Source organism: Marmota monax, unplaced genomic scaffold, assembly GCF_021218885.2.
Source record: "Marmota monax isolate L192 unplaced genomic scaffold, Marmota_monax_Labrador192_F-V1.1 WCK01_AAM20220418_F8-fsc00134, whole genome shotgun sequence".
Lineage (NCBI taxonomy): Eukaryota > Metazoa > Chordata > Mammalia > Rodentia > Sciuridae > Marmota > Marmota monax.
This window is the reverse complement of record NW_026692281.1, coordinates 13,580-29,924: the sequence shown is the minus strand read 5'-3', so window position 1 is coordinate 29,924 and position 16,345 is coordinate 13,580.

The following is a 16,345-nucleotide window of genomic DNA, read 5'->3' as shown; positions in this document are numbered from 1 at the left end:
AGTTGAATTTTTTTTTTTTTTGGCATTCAGTTTGGTTTGATATTTTTGTCTGTTCCCATTGGTATTTCTGATTTCTGCCTTCTATAACACTCAATGAATTCAAAATCACATTGTTCCTTGAGCCCTGAGTTCTTTAGCTGGTCTGCCTTCTCTCCACCTTTCATTGTGATATAGATATAGATAAGAAGATCATCCAAAGTTTTTAGCTGTATCTAGCAGGAAGAAGAGAATTGTATCTCCTCTTTCTTATCTTGAACCAGAAATTCCTGTTACCTTTTTCTTGTACTTGAGAATCATCTCTAATCGACTTTTACAAAATGAAAACTACAGGAAATAATTCACAATTCTTGACTTTTTAATTTTAGTGAATAACAAAGAGCTCATAATACTCAATGTGTCTTCACAATGAACTTCACAATAAAAAGATTGGATGCTAGCACTCACAAAAGAGGAGGCTGAGTTGGTGATTTTATTTCAGTACATGCAGAAATCAGTTCCTCTCCCACCTTCTAAAGCTGGTTCCAGAAGAACCCATGCCTACCCCATTTCTGGTTGAAATCTTAGGGTGTGCCCAGAGAGCCTTGGTACCTGGTGTCCTATGTCCTGTGAGTGTGGGTATAGGGAACAGAGTAGGAGATGGAGGCCCAGGGCTTCCTTCCCAGGCTGGCCTCCAGGGCAACTGCCTGGGGCCACCTACCCCTAGCAGCTTTGGCCCTTGGCTTTATCCCTCTTGTCCTCCTACAGTCTATTTTTCTATTCTCAGTCCCTTCCCTGCAGACACTCCTCCCCCCATAGTAACTGGCTCCCTAATGGTTCAGGGAAGTACATTCCACACTCCTTCTTGGGGCTGAGGCCAACGAAGTGGTGGCAGCTATTCAAGAATGCAGGTTGTGTTTGTGTGTATGTGAAGGGGAGGCTGCCTGCCTGCCTGGCCTGGAGCCGGGGATTGGGAGATCCCCAAAGGGCCACAGTTGTGAGGGATGTTGGGAAGGCTGGGAGCTGAGGCCAAAGAGAGGGCAGCAGCATGTGTACACTGATCCTTAAAGGCTTTGGTCTGGGGTGGTAGCACTGTAGTCCTGGGATCACTGAGGCTACAGTGTTCCCTCTTTGGGGGATGCTTGCCAAACGGTTTGGGGGCCCAACAGTACCATTGGGCCTGGTCAACTAGGCTCCTTGGGCCATTCTTATACTACAGCCTCTGTTTTTCCACTTCCAAAGGGGGGCAATATTCTAGGCCCCTTCCTGTTCTGATTTCAGATCATGAAACAAGCCTTCTTCTTCAGAGGCTCTGTCTATCTTATCCTGGCACATTCCCAAATCCTAACTGGTCTGATAGCCTTTTGACTGGATAGATAACCATTACTATGACTGTACTGAAAAGCTAGCCATCTTTGGGTTTTAAATGTATAGGTTTAAATCTGCTGCAGAAAATAAACTTAATTAAAAACCCCTAACACTCCATCACACATTTTGGCTTGCCTTGAATTTCGGACCTGCCCACAGATCACTTGAAGGTCCCATAGACCAACACTATTTCCTGGACCACCCCTGGAGAACCACCATCTCAAAGGAGGCCTGTGAATAGGGCTTAGAAACTAAGGTGTGGCCTGGTGAGTTTGAGGAGGGAGGTTTTCTGAGACAAGGACGTTTTTTCAGGGTGGAAAGAAGCAGAGTTCTGGGGAGGGGTGGCAATAGCCATCAAGCTAACTTGGATCAGCCTACTGGGAAATGGGATGGGTAGCCCCACATGAAGGTCAGACACTGGATGGGATAAGGTAGCAGCAGCAATGAAGACCCAGATTAGCCTGCTCAAGGGATGATCTCAGAAGGAGGGGACTTCCGGTGGAGAGCATAGCCCCACAGGGAGTTGCCCATGGGACAGATACCAAGTGATCAAAGCTCTAAGGGGAGCCCAGAAAAGCTTGAGTGCAGGCATTCCACACTCTTTGAGGAAAGCTTGTGCTACCTGGAAGAATACAATTTATTCATCCTCCAAAAGTTCACCCAACATCTATTACATGCTAATCTCCGTGGTAGATGCCAGGGATATCATTATGAGCCAGACAGACCCACCCTCAAGACACTCCCAATCTAGTGGGAAAAATAAGCCAATGATTTCAGAACAGTTGGATTAGAGGGTTGTGGGAGTTCATAGAGGGGCCAACACAGATGTGGAGTCACAGAGAAGGTCTAAACTGAGAACTAAAAGTGAGGTAGCATTATCCAGTGGAAAAAGGTCAGAAAGGGGCAGTGGTCTCAACAGAGGCTTGGCATGGGCAAGGTCTGGAGGTTATAGAAAGCCAGTGCTCCTGCTCTGACATTATTGGCCAGTTCCTAGGCCTGGCAGGTTTTGTGATGCTCCTCTGCAGGCTTCTGGGTCACTTCCTGCCAAGGATGTCAGGGATCCTGATTGAAACTTACCCCACAGTCGGGTGAGGCAGAGCTGGGACCAGAGATTCCTGGGGGCTGCTGGTAAAGTCTCAAAGAAAGCAGGGCCAAAACATCTGAGAATCAAGTCCAATGTCTCTTGCCTGAGGCAGGATGTGGGCAGAGGAATGGACATGCCTGCCCTGGTGCTTCACAGTGTGCAGGGACTGCATCTATCACCATTGTCTGGGAGGCTCCAAGTGGTCCTGGGAGCTAGGCCTAAAGCAAGACTGGCTAGAGCTGAGCATAACGGGCAACTTCTTTGAGAAGTCATGACCTGATTAAGGTTTCTTTATGATGAGGAGTAGGCCAGGCCTTGACACTTCAGTCTTTCACTGGAAGCCCTAGTCTGTGAACTCAAGAAGTTGATGGGCTGCAAATGGACATGTTGGGATAATGAGGACATGAGGAAGGACATTTTGGCTGCCTCCAGAAGTTGTGAAGATGCATATCCATCCCCCTCCTATAACATGTCGGAGGCGCAGCCCAGAGAGCACAAGCAGCTTCCCCACAGCCAAGCAGCAGAAGCAGAGTGGGTCTGGCACCAGCGCACTCTGCTTGAGAGACCAGCTGTGCTCTGCAGATGAGAGGCCATAATGGACCCAGTGTGGGCAGCAGCCTGGAAGGCAGATAGTTTCCGTTCAGTTCCTGACTTGGCCATCCCATTGTTGTGTGACCTTGAACCTGTTTCCTGTTCTGCAAAATGGGGATAACAAACAAAGCTTAGATCCTAGGCCTGGGAAATTCAAAGAAGCCAAAGGACATGAACTAGGTCAGGGGTGAGAGAGGCTGAGGGAGGAGCTGGAAAGGTCCATAGGGGCTGATGGCTATGATAGTCCAAATCCAGACTCCTCACAAGGAATCATCTCTGTTTTCAGATCACCTCCTCAGAGAAAGGGAGTCATAGCTTCCCTCCAGGATTTATTATCAGATCTCCCGAGGCCCAGGCCTGTCCATAATTTTTCAGATTGGCCCCAGCTCTGGAGATGGGAACATCTTTCCCTCTGGGTTGTCCTGCACCCCACTTATCATGTTGGGGGTCTGCCTGAAACCTCTGAGTGAGCTGGCCCTAGTGGTAACGGGACCACTCTCACTAACTTTCAACTCTACCCCCTCAGCCTCCATCATCTGTGGGTACCTGCACCAGGATGTTGGACCTCAGGGAATCTTACATTTGCCAGAATCCTGCCCCTGGCCTTCTGGAACTGGCCCCTTTCCCTGTGTTTCCATCTCCACTTTGTAAACAGGGCCATCCCTCCGTGTGTGCTCCATGGTCTCCCTCATCTTGGGGCCTGTCAGTTTCTAAGGAGCCAACAGTTACTGAGGGCTTAGTACAACAGCTACCATCCATTTACCAAGCCTTCGTGGTAGCCCAAGCATGGAGCTGAGCACTGCACATTCACCATCTGGATCGAGCCTCACAGGATTGCTATGAGAAGAGGCTCTATGGAGTGGTGCTTCTGGAAACAGACTCTGGAATCCGACATCAAATCTCAGTTTCACAGGAGAGATACACTGTCCCTCTCCTCTCTGAAAGGGCCTACTATTTCCCTTGAGATTGTTTTCCTTCCTCCTTTCATATCCCTTCTAATAAATGTATTCCCATTAGTCTGAGAAAAAAGTCAGCCTCAACCATTTCCCAGCCAGGTGACCTTAGAAAAGTGACTTCACTTCTCTGGGCCTCAGTATCCCCATCTGCATAACACCATACTGATATAGTTATACATGGTTTAATGACTGAAAAATGCATTGATATGTGATTTTGTCCTTAGCTGAACATCACAGAGTGTACTTACACAAACCTAGCTGGTCTAGGTTTGTCACTTGACATGGTAAGGATAAGAAATATAAGGCTGCTACAGGTGTAACATGTCATACTATTTTATAGGGAATGTTTTTATAAGTAGGAGTACAACTGAAATAATGATTGAAAGTATAGTATGATAAATACATAAACATAGTTGTTTACTATCATTATCAAGCAATATGTATTGTACATAGTTATATGTAATGTACTAAACTTTTTTATGTAGTGTGCATGGACATAGATATTATATATGCTTTTATATATATAACTTTTTGTTACATATCATTTATTGCATATTCATTGTATAAGGGTATAAATATTTATGTTATAATATTAGATACAAGCATTATCTATTAGGTATGACTATAAATGAATAATGTGTGATGTATATGATATAAATAATAAGTATATAATGTAAATACAGGACTGGGGCTATAGCTCAGTTTTTTGTTTGTTTGTTTGTTTGTTTTGGTACTGGGGATAGAACTCAGATGTGCTTAACCACTGAGGTAAATTCCCAGCTTTGAACTTGCAATCCTTCTGCCTCAGCCTCCTGAGTCATTGGGATTATAAGCGTGAATCACTACGCCTAGTTGCTAAACTTTAATAGAACTGGCAGCATAGTAGTTTATTATCAGCATCACACAAATGTGTGTAACGTGTAATTTTTCAAGTCCATTCTAATCTTTATGAAACCCTTGTTGTTCCATAGTTGCTTGCAGCATTGTTATGTAGCACATGACCATAATAATGAACTCATGGGATTGTTGCAAGGCTTAGTCCAACTAACACATTTTGGTAATACTCATAAATGTGAGAATATTGAATCAAAATGGAGCTGCACTGGGTGTGGTGGTGCACCCCTGAAATCCTGGCTACTTGGGAGGCTGAGGCAGGAGGATTGCAAATTAGAGGCCAGTCTGGACCACTTTGCAAGACCCTATCACCAAATAAAATAAAAAATAGGTTAGGGATGTAGCTCAGTGGTACAGTATTTGCCTAGTCCCTGGGTTCATTCCCTATCACTGGGAAAAAAAAAGGTGTGGATGGGATGGATTGGGGACCACAAGATATCCCAGAAGTTACTGCTGTACTACACTCAAGCTGCCATGAGATTTGGCAACATCTTATCACCAGGGACTTGGATAGGATATCAGTTTCCTGGGCTGTTACTAGAGGTTGAGCCCTGATCTGAGTCCCACTAGGACTGCCTCACTCTCTTCAGCTCCTTCCCTTCCCTTCCCTTTGTCCCCTTGAACTTCCCCTACCCCATCAAGGGTTTTGTTCTCTCTACAGAACACATTGAGGATGGGTACCAATGGTCTCACATAAAACATCACTTTGGCTGTGAGACCTCCATTGACAGGCCCAAGCCTCTGCCTTCCCATTCTTCCCACATTCCTGAGCACTATAGTTCCCTTCTACTCCAGAGAAGGCCCTCAACCACATTCAGTTTTGTCCTCTCCCTTGTCTTATAGACGGGAGCAATTTTGCTCAAAATATGCTTTGGGAACCAGCCCATTTGTAAGGTTGACACTTCCTGTTTTTCTTCATTTATTCCCTAAATCTGAAATAGCTTCTCACTTCCATTTAACTAAGTTCCATTCTCCCTTCTTCTAACCCTTCCTGGATAAAGTCTCTCACAGGTAGCTTGTCAGAATTAAGAGGACAGAAGGTAAATGGTTTTAAAAGCATTATCAGGGCTGGGGATGTGGCTCAAGAGGTAACACGCTCGCCTGGCATGCGCGGGGCGCTGGTTTCAATCCTCAGCACCACATAAAAATAAAATAAAGATGTTGTGTCCGCTGAAAACTAAAAAATAAGTATTAAAAATTCTCTCTCTCCTCTCTCCTCTCTCTCTTAAAAAAAAAGTATTATCATCTATTGATAAGGAGCTGTCCTCATAGTCAAAAATGACCCACGAGGATTTAGTTGGCATTTGACACTCACCTTCTATTTCAAGGATGGTTTGTCTCAGAATGTGAGTTTTCTAAAGACTGAGGATTGGCTGGATCCTGGGAGATTCCCACCGGGACAGCACTTCCTCACAATAAGTGTCTGGAAACAGCAGCAATCTGGTCCCATCTGTAGAGAATGGCAGGGCCCAGGCTCTGTGTCCCCATTTGACTTAAGTGAATGTCTGCTGGAAGTCAGGATCATGCGTTACTTGACACTTCAAATCTCCCATCAGTGAGACTCATCAGAATATTTATGATAAAAGGAATACTAGACCAGGAGTTAGGCAGACCTGATGAGACTCCCCTGTCCAGCTTATTTGGTCATGCCATTTGGTCTCTAGAAGTCTTGATATGAGATTATGTGTGCAGAGTAGTTAAGGCTGTTCCTGGCACATGGTAGATGCTCAATAAATCAGGCTATTAGTACTGCTCCTACCTCCATTGCTTCCCCATCATCCCCATCCCATCAAGCCCAGTCCAGATCCAAATGCTTTCAGAGCAGCCCAGATCCCCAAAGGGGGCTGGGCCACAACTGCAGGAGACCCTGGGACTCCTTCTGGGCTCTGCAGTGGGCCTGGGGGACTAGGGTCACAGGAGCTTAGATTGGCCCAGGCATTGAAGCCAAGAATCAGGGCTTTAGCACAAGTAGTTGGGTCTAAGAGTAGGAAGGATGTGGTCAGTGTTGAGGGGCTTGGCTGCCATCCCCAAAGATCCAGAGACTCCATCTTCACTTAGCTGAGTCCCTGGTCCTGTCTGCCATGTGAAGTTGGGGCTGAGGTGGCTATAACAATGACCTCCAAAGTAACTCCCAGCTTGACCACTTCATGGGTGTGAAAAGATTGAGGAGAGAGAGAGTTGGGGGAGCCAAGGTCTCCAGCTTTGACACCCCAGCAGGGGGCAATGCAACCAGAGCCTGGTGCCAGACCCTCTGAGGAATGAGTTACCACAGGGATCTTGCAGGTGAAGCAAGGGCTGAGCAGGAAGCCATCCTGTTGGCTGGCATGTTGCAATGGAATGGGAGGCAGAGGCCACCAGTGACCAATCAGTTTCTTGTGTCTGCATCCAGAACAGCTTCCCCTTGGCAGGAGCAAGAGTCACCACACAAGGGCCAGGGTAGCCTCAGCTCTGTGCAAGCTCCCAGGGCCAGGCAGTGCTCCCTGGGGACCCCAGGTAGCCTAAGTGTATTCTGGTCAGCAACTGAGGCCTCCTACCTCTCCATCTTTACACTTCTCTCTTTTCAAAACTGTTCTGAATTGTCACGGAAACCAAAACTGGAGTCTCCCCCTGTTTTCTGAGCCAGGCCTGCTGATGAGGCCTATTTCCAGCCAGTGTTGGTAGACGGGGCCTGTTATGGTTTGGATGTGACATGTTTCCAAAAGCTCATGTGTGAGACAATGCAAGAAGGTTTGGAGGAGAAATAATTGGGTTATGAGAGCATTAACCTCATCAGTGAATTAATCCCTGATGGGAGTAACTGAATAGTGACTGGAAGCAGGTGGGGTGTGGCTGGAGAGGTGGGGCATTGGAGGTGTGGCTATGGGCTTCATATTTTATATCTGGAGAGTGGAGCTTCTTTCTTTCAGCTTCCTGATCATCATGTGAGCTAGTGCCCTCCATCACACTCTTCCCTCATTATGTCCTGCTTTCCCTTGAGCCCCAAGGAATGGAGTCTTCTGTTTATGGATTGATACCTACAAAATGTGAGCCCTCAAATCAACTTTTCCTCTTTTACAACTGTTCTGATTGGGTCTTTCTGTCACAGCAGCAAAAAAAAAAAAAAAAGTTAACTAAAACAGGGACCATTCCTTACCTTCTCTCCCTCATAAGGCCTCTCAAGCCAAGACTTGAACAATGTCTGCCTGCCTGCCAGTCTTCCATCTTTCCTTCCTTCCTCACTTCCTTCCTTCCTGCCTTCCTTCCAGTACTGGGGATGAAACCCAGGAGTGCTCTACCTCTGGGTTATTTTCCCAGTTCTTTGTATTATTATTTTTAAGACAGAGTCTCCCTAAATTGACAGGCTGGCCTTGAATTGTGATCTTCCTACCTCAGCCTCCCCAGTAATCAGGATAACCGGAGTTTACCATCACACCTGGCTGAAAGGTCAATTGTTGATCTTTCTGGCTCTGGCTGACTCTAGCCCAGTGCAAGTGCCCCAGATGTACCCCTGGTGTCCTCCTTGAGCCTCAGTTTTCTTGTCAATAATCTGACTGGAGGGAGTAGGACTGTGTTGAGCTCCAAGGGCCCCTCCAATTGTGAAATTCCCAGAGTTGGAAGTTGCATTCCACGTCTGGCTTTCTTTGCCTGGGTCTGGAGAGAATGCTGAGCCTGAGTCTCTTGCCCTTCTTTTAGAGGGACCTGCAGCCATGCTCATATCACTTTCCAGTTCCCTATCTGTCCTCAGCCCGCCTATACATTCCTCACTTCTGGGGGATCCTGGACCTCTTAAGGGTGTGAGTGCACCACACATGCTCACGCTCATACCCCAGTGTGCCCCCCACCCTCATCCACATCTGTAAATGGAGAGGGAAAGTGCTAATATGTCTTGACCTTTGTCCATCCACGTGGTTTCCCCAAAATGGTGGTAAACACATACCTGGGGCCCAAATTCACAGTCATCAGGCAGACTATATGTGGAACTTAGGCTTTCATGTTTTCCCTGTCTGTAAAAACTTTCACTTCATTAGGACTTTATGAGATTTCATTCATCCATTCAGCAAATATGCATGGAAAATTTACTGCGGGCCAGGCACCATTCTAAATGCTAGAATGAAATGAGATAATACATATAAAGTGCTAAGTCCTATGCCAGGCATTTGGCAAGATCCAGTCAATGTAAATTTTCCCTCCTTTATCCACATAGTTATAGCCAACATCCACTGATCACCTACTATGCATCATGCACTGCTTTATGCAATTTTATTTGTATATTTCTCACAATTCTTTGAAGCAGTCACTATGATTATCCCCATTTTCCAAATGAGAACACTGAAGCACAGTATGGTGAAGTGATTAGTTCAAGGACACACGGCTAGTAAAAGGCAGTCTGGCCCAAAGTCAATGCTCTTAGCCACTCTAAAAAATGTATATATCTCTCTGACTAGAGCTTACAGGTTTTTTCTTCAATTAGGACTCAACTCACAGCTCCACACGTACAAGAGAAATGTACATGTACAGATGCACACATTGTGCACACATTCATGCTGTAAGTGTTATTGCTTATGCTCAGTGACCCTGGCCCTGTGCTGGTCCCATGAACATGAAAAGGTCCATCCTCCATCTATGTGGGATGCTCCTCTTCCCACTAGACCACAGCTTTGAACTCCCAGGGGCCACCCCCTCATCCCACGGACACACAAGCATGTGCGTCTCATATGCGCACTCCTTCCTCTGCTTCCATGGCCAGAGGAGGGGGAAGAAAAGAGAAGGAATGTCATCTGCAATTGGAGGCTGTGCTGTGTGGTGGGCAAGGTCAGCAGGAGGAGGGAGCAGGAGGGGCGTAGCTGTGACCACAGACAAGGGCTGGGGGAGGGAGCCTGCAGCAGCAGCAGGAGAAGGAGGAGGGAGAGCCCCCTATCTTGATAAACCATGCAAGGTCGGAGAGGGGGGATGTGAGGATTGGACTTGCAAGAACTTTCTCAAGCCATCAATTTCCACTGGCTGCCTGAAGCCCAGAGCCTGGAGGCCAGAGGCCAGAAACCTGAGCAAGCCCCGAGACAGCCAGTCTCAGGATCAGCAGGGTCAGGTCCAGGCCCCAGTGGGAGGAGGAGACATTGGGCTGCCCAATCTTTTGGGATTCAGCACTATGCCCCCAGCACCTGGAGTGAGAGTGGCACCCTGCTCTGGAGGTTACCAAGGAGTGCCAGCTCCCTGTGTTGGTCTGCATTTTTCTGCTATTGCGGGCACTCATGTGTCTGTGTGTCTGTATATGCAGTGGAGTAGCTGAGCAGTTAAGAATGAGTGTCCAAGCTAGGCATGGGGTGCATGCCTGTAATCCCAGTGACTCAGAAGGCTAAGGCAGGAGGATCACAAGTTTGAGGCCAGCCTCAGCAACTTAGTGAGGCCCTGTCTTGAAAAGTGGTGGTGGTGGGGGGGCTGGGGATGTAGCTTAGTGGTGGAGCACCACTAGGTTCAATCCTGAGTACTGCAAAAGAAGAAAAAGAAGGACAAGGAAGAAATGTCCACATCTGGCTCCACAGCTTACCAGCTGTATGACCTGAGAATGCTATATATCCTCCCTGACCCTCTGTCTCATCTACAAATAGAGATAAGTATTGCTACTTCAAAGGATTGGAAGGATGGTCTATTGTACTGCATGTGGGCCTGACACACAATAAGTGCTTAATAATTGAAGTGTTATTTTCACTACACTGAACCCACCCACCCAAGAGACCCCCAGACTCAGTTCAGCTTCCAAAAGGAATGGCTGCCACCCTCACACCTCCTCCACAGTCTTGTGTCTTCATCAGCGAGCATGACTAGCACTCTACCATTCTTACACATTCTCACCACCCAACAAGGGCCCAATTTGCAGCCCAAGAGCCCACCTGAGGTAGCACACACAGAGGATGCAAGCACGCATTTTCACAAAGCATTAATGAATCTGCCTGCACACATCTGCATATACCTGCATGCACAGGTGCACTCACATCCCTGCATGGATCATGCATATGAATCCATGCATGATTGCTCAGGAACACATACACTAGCTGGAACACACACACACACACACAAATATATTTTTGGCAGTTGGGATTAAACCCAGGGGTGCTTAACCACTGAGGCACATCCCTAGCCCTTTTTATATTTTATTTAGAGACAGAGTCTCTCTGAGTTTCTTAGGGCCTTGCCAAGTTGCTGAGGCTGGCTTAGAACTTGCAATTCTCCTGCCTCAGCCTCTTGAGCTGCTGGGATTACAGGCATGAGCCACCATGCCCTGCTTAACATATATATTTCTAATTGTGATCTTCAACAACTTGCCGCTCCTCTTAGAGTTCAGTTTTCTTACTTGTAGAACAAGTATAACATTGATCCTTGCTTTAGCCACTTGACCTGGATCTTGAGTACATCCAATTCGATATTGCCTGTGGAGTTTACTTGGAAATTTCTATGCAAACATTACCACTAGTCCTGTCCACTCTTCCACCAAATTAACACCCAAATCCATTCCCTATACCCCATTCCACTGCTGCTACTTTAACCCAAGCTATCATCTTGTTTCATCTAGATCCCTGTTTGCACCTTTTCCCCACTACAGATCTCTGTCCACCCTGCCATGATGTGCTTTTTTTAATATATATATATATATATATATATATATATATATATATATATATATATATATATATTAGTTCTAATCAGTTATATGTGACAGTAGAAAGCTCTTCGATTCATTGTACACAAATGGAGTAGAATTTTTCACTTCTCTGGTTGTGCATGAAGTAGAGTCACACCATTCATACAGTCATACATGTACCTAGGGCAATGATGTCCTTCTCATTCCACCATCTTTCCTAGCCCTTTGCCCTCTAACCCATGCCCTTTGCCCCATCCAAAGTTCCTCCACTCATCCCACTCCCCCACATATGAATTAGCATCCACTTATCAGAGAAAACATTCAGCACCTGGTTTTTTGAGATTGCCTTATTTTGCTGAGCATGATATTATCCAACTTCATCCATTTACCTGCAAATGCCATGATTTTATTCTCTTTTAATGCTGAGTAATATTCCACTGTGTATATATGCCACAGTTTCCTTATACATTCATCTATTGAAGGGCATCTAGTGCTTTTGTTAGCTTGTTACCCATGGGATTTCTCCCCTGCTTAAACCCTTGATGGTTCCTTTGCTTCTAGTTTCCAGTGTTTCAGAAGAGCAGTGAGCACAGGGGTCAGGCTCTGGAGCCCAACTGTATCCTGCTTCCTAATGTGAATTTGCACTGGGACTGTGGGCAAATCACTTTACTTCTTTGAGTCTCAGTGTCCTCATTTGAGAAATGAGGCTAATAATAGACCCTGCTCTTAAGGTGATTTCAAATATTAAATGAGCTACTACTAAAATGGGACTTGGCACCTCCTTATAATGGTTAAGACACAGAACTGATTCTAGAACACGTCTATCTGTCTTCCATGGACTCTTCCAGCTACAGTTTGAACAGCACTTCCTCTAGAAAGCCACCCTGAATCCCTGCCTACATTAGACTGCTCAGAAGAAAGCACTCCAAGCTTGGTCTAATAGCACTGCCCTAGCCTTAACTTTTTGTTCAGTCTGTCTCCCACACTCCCCTGGAAGCTTCATGAGGCCATGTTTATTTCTGCCCCCAGGGCCCAGCACATAGTAGATGCTTTCTATGTCCTTGATGGATGGATTTGCTTGCTTTCTGATACTGGGCATCAAAACCAGGGCCTTGCACCTGCTAGGCAAGCATTCTACCACTGAGCTACCTCCCAGCCCTGGATGGATGAACTTTCTAACATATGTCTTGCACCCTTAGCAGAGGACAAAATTTTTGAAGGAGGAGATTAAGGATAGGCAAGGTAGAGGCTGGGGCCCAGTGTTCAGGTGATAGCTACATGCAAAAGAAGACCAAGGAGTTTGGAAGAGAGACAATAAGGGCATCTGTATTCCTCATCTTGGCTCAGAGCTTAGATTTTTGTACTAAAAGTGAGTCCTTATTTTACTAAGCCCCAGCCTGTTTCCTTAAAAAAGGAAGGTTTCCAATGAAAGATAGGAATAGAACTTATTTTTTGTGGTTCTGGGAATTGAACCCTGGGTCTTGCACATGCTAGGCAAGTGCACCACCATTGAGCTGCATCCTAAGCCGTTTTTATCATTTTATTTTGAGATAGAGCCTCACTAATTGCCCAGGCTAGCCTCAAGTGTGTGATCCTCCTGCCTCAGCCTCCTGAGTAGTTGGGATTATAGGCATGGGGCCACCATGTCAAGCTGGAATTGGAACACTTCTAGGGTGTCTACTGTATGTCAGAAAGAATGTTAGTGTGTGTTATTCTCATATTGCTCTTTGGAGTCTGTGGGTCACTAAAATTCATGCTGTTCCAGACCAGCTACAGGGAGTCTAGTACTGGTCCTGATATCCCAGAACAGTACTGGTTACAACTTCCCATGTATTTCCTCCAAGGCAAGACCAAATACAGACATGGAAATCCAGAGGCTGAAATAAACCTAAATCAACAAAAGTTGAGACAGAAACTCCAGGGAGCAGCTGGGGGGTGCAGTGGTGCACGCCTATAATCCCAGCTGCTTGGGAAGCTGAGGCAGGAGGATCACAAGTTCAAAGCCAGCCTCAGCAACTTAGTGAGGCCCCACGCACCTTAGCACCCTGTCTCTAGATAAGATGTAAAAAGTACCAGGGATGTGGCTCAGTGGTTAAGCACCCCTGGGTTCAAAAAAAGAAAGAAAGAGAGAGAAAGAAATTTCAGGGAGCAGGTCATGCAGAGAGTAGAGAAGAAAGAAAGACTGGTGCAGGGAGAAGAAAGAATAAGAAGTAGGAGAGAAGAGGGAAGAGAGAGAGGAAATAGGAGGAAGAGTCAGTGTATGGTGCTTCCTTCTGGCACCTTCTCAGGCTGTGTCCACTCTGGTAATGCTATATTGAGGCTGCATAAATACATCAGAGGTGACTTCTGTTCAACCATGGGCCCATCTGCATGGAGAGCAAAATGAGGGGACCAGGAATCTGAGGCTTAGAGCCAAATTACTGCTCTATGTTCTCAGGCCCGGTGAGCCAGGGCTGTGGGCACTGGCTGGCAGTCACCTGAGGGCAGGCACTGGTGCTCTGGTCAGCAGAAGGAGGTGGACACACTGCTGCCTGTGGTAGACCTTCCTACTTATTCAGTTCATTACAGAAGAAGGTCTTCCAGCCCGGGCTCTGTGTCGCCCCTTCCCTTCAGGATACTGAAAAGTGCCAGCCACCAGCTCCTAAATTCATGTCTCTAGGGTATGCATAGCATTCAGTGACAGGCAGTTCTTGGTTTCTTTGAGTATCTTGTAAGCTTTTCTTCTTGCCACACCTATTTCCCAGGCCAGGCATTGAAGTAGACACCCTGCACAGAGGCCTTCTTTCCTTCTCAGAATCACTAACAAAGTAGGTCTCGGGAGCTTCATATATTTTATTTTATTTTGTTTTTAAAAGTCTATCACAAGTAACCAGGTGTAGTGGGGCATCCTGTAATCCCAGCTACATGGGAGGCTGAGTGAGGTAGGAGGATCACAACTTCAAGGTCAGCCTTGGTAAATTAGTGATACCCTGTCTCAAAATAAAGATAAAAAGGGCTGGGAAGGTGGCTCAGTGGTAAAGTGCCCTGGGGTTCAATCTCTGGTAATGCAAAGAAAGCTGTATCATTATTTATTAATTTTTTAATGGTGCTGGGGATGGAACCCAGGATCTTGTACATGTTACATAAGGACTCTGCCACTGAACTACACCCCCACTCCAAGAGTTTCATTGCAGACTCGAAGAGTGATTCTCTACGAAGAAAAGTGACTTTCGCAGAGTCACCCATGCAGGAAGCAGCAGATCAGGGACTTCAGCCAAGATCTGTCCACTAACAGAGTTCATGGCTGCAATCCACTATCTCCTTCAGAGAAAAGGCCAAGGAGGCAGAGGAATAGATGTCCCATGCCTGGAAGTCCCCAGGTCATGTCTCAGAGGGATGTCATGGACAGAAGTAGCCTCAAGGATGATTTGTTCCTAATCGAGTTCCTCATTGAAAAGATGAGGCCAACAGAACCTAAGAAGGGAGAGGGTTTCATTTGTCAGGACCACAAGCCTATTAAGTGACACAACAGAGACTGGAACATAGAAATAACTCAGATACCGACACCATAGTGTGAGTTCACAGGTGCCAAGGAAGTCATCGACATTTGCATACCAAAATGTTGGCACTCGAGGCTCATTTTGATGTTTTTTTCAAGGAGTAAAGAGACGGCATGTTGGAATTTGGGATGGTCCTGGAACATTCGTGCTGCATAACATTGACCCTGGAACAGTGCCCATCCTAGGAGTTGGGGTGAAGGAAAGCACTCCTCTTGGATGCTGACATCTTAGACTCAAGATGGCTCCTACAGTTTCATCAAAAATCAGAAGCTCAGAGGGGGGCAGAGAAGGCGTGTCAGGAGTCACTGCAGTGCCACTCAAATGGGGAAAGGGCACCTGTGTGTGCCTCAGTTCCCTGGCATCAAGCAGAACGAATGGTCCAGTACCTTGGTCTCAGAGGACTTAGACAGATGGACCTAAGGTGGCTGTCCTAGTTGAGGCAACCCTTGCTTTGCCTCTAAACCATGAGCACTGGGCCTCCTGGGAATTTTGCTTTGAGCTCCACCAATAAGGCAGAATTGTCCTGATGTCCCTGCATATCTCTGCCAGATGTCTTCAACCCAGCTCACACACCCAAAGACACATCTTCCCAACTGGGCACAGGGAAAAAGGTGGGCAAGAGAGCCTGTGAGGGACCCCAAGACACGCTGCCCCAGTGGGCATGTCCCATGTCTCAGGACCCACCAGGAGGGGAAGCTGGCACTCCACAACCACTCTGCCCCAGAGCAGAGCCCAACCAGGAGATTGTCCTGGTTAGGCCAGTCCAAGCCAACCCCATACAGGCCTGAGGAGGTGACAGCAATATTGACCAGCTCCTCCCGGCCCCCCATTTACATCTTGATTACATTCCTTGGGAAACTGTTCAGGCCACATTCCGCCTGGCAAGCTGCTGGGAAGACCCACAGAGCACTATGGCAACGCTGGGGGGGGGCAGGCCTGGCGGCCAGCAAGAGCAAGAGCCGCAGGGCTAGGGAACCTCCCTTCTAGAGCCAGCCTGGATTCCTCAACCGCCTCCAACACCAGCCCGCCCCCACTCGATCCAGAATGCTCCTGCCCCCAACCCACTCACCCCCCTCCCAGCCCACAAACCCATGCACACTCTGCCCTCTGCAGGGCTTGATGTACTGCCAAGTCCAATGCCCAGCTCCCCAGGGCCTAAAGCCTCTGAGGAGGACTTGGTGCTGCCTCTCCTGAGCAGGCCAGAGTATAGCTTTCTAGCTTTTGTTAGTTTTCTCTCCCTTTTGGAAAACATAGTTCTTCATCAGGCCCCCAGTGAGTTACAAAGAGCAAAAATCAAAAAGTTTCTCAGAGTGTTTCCATA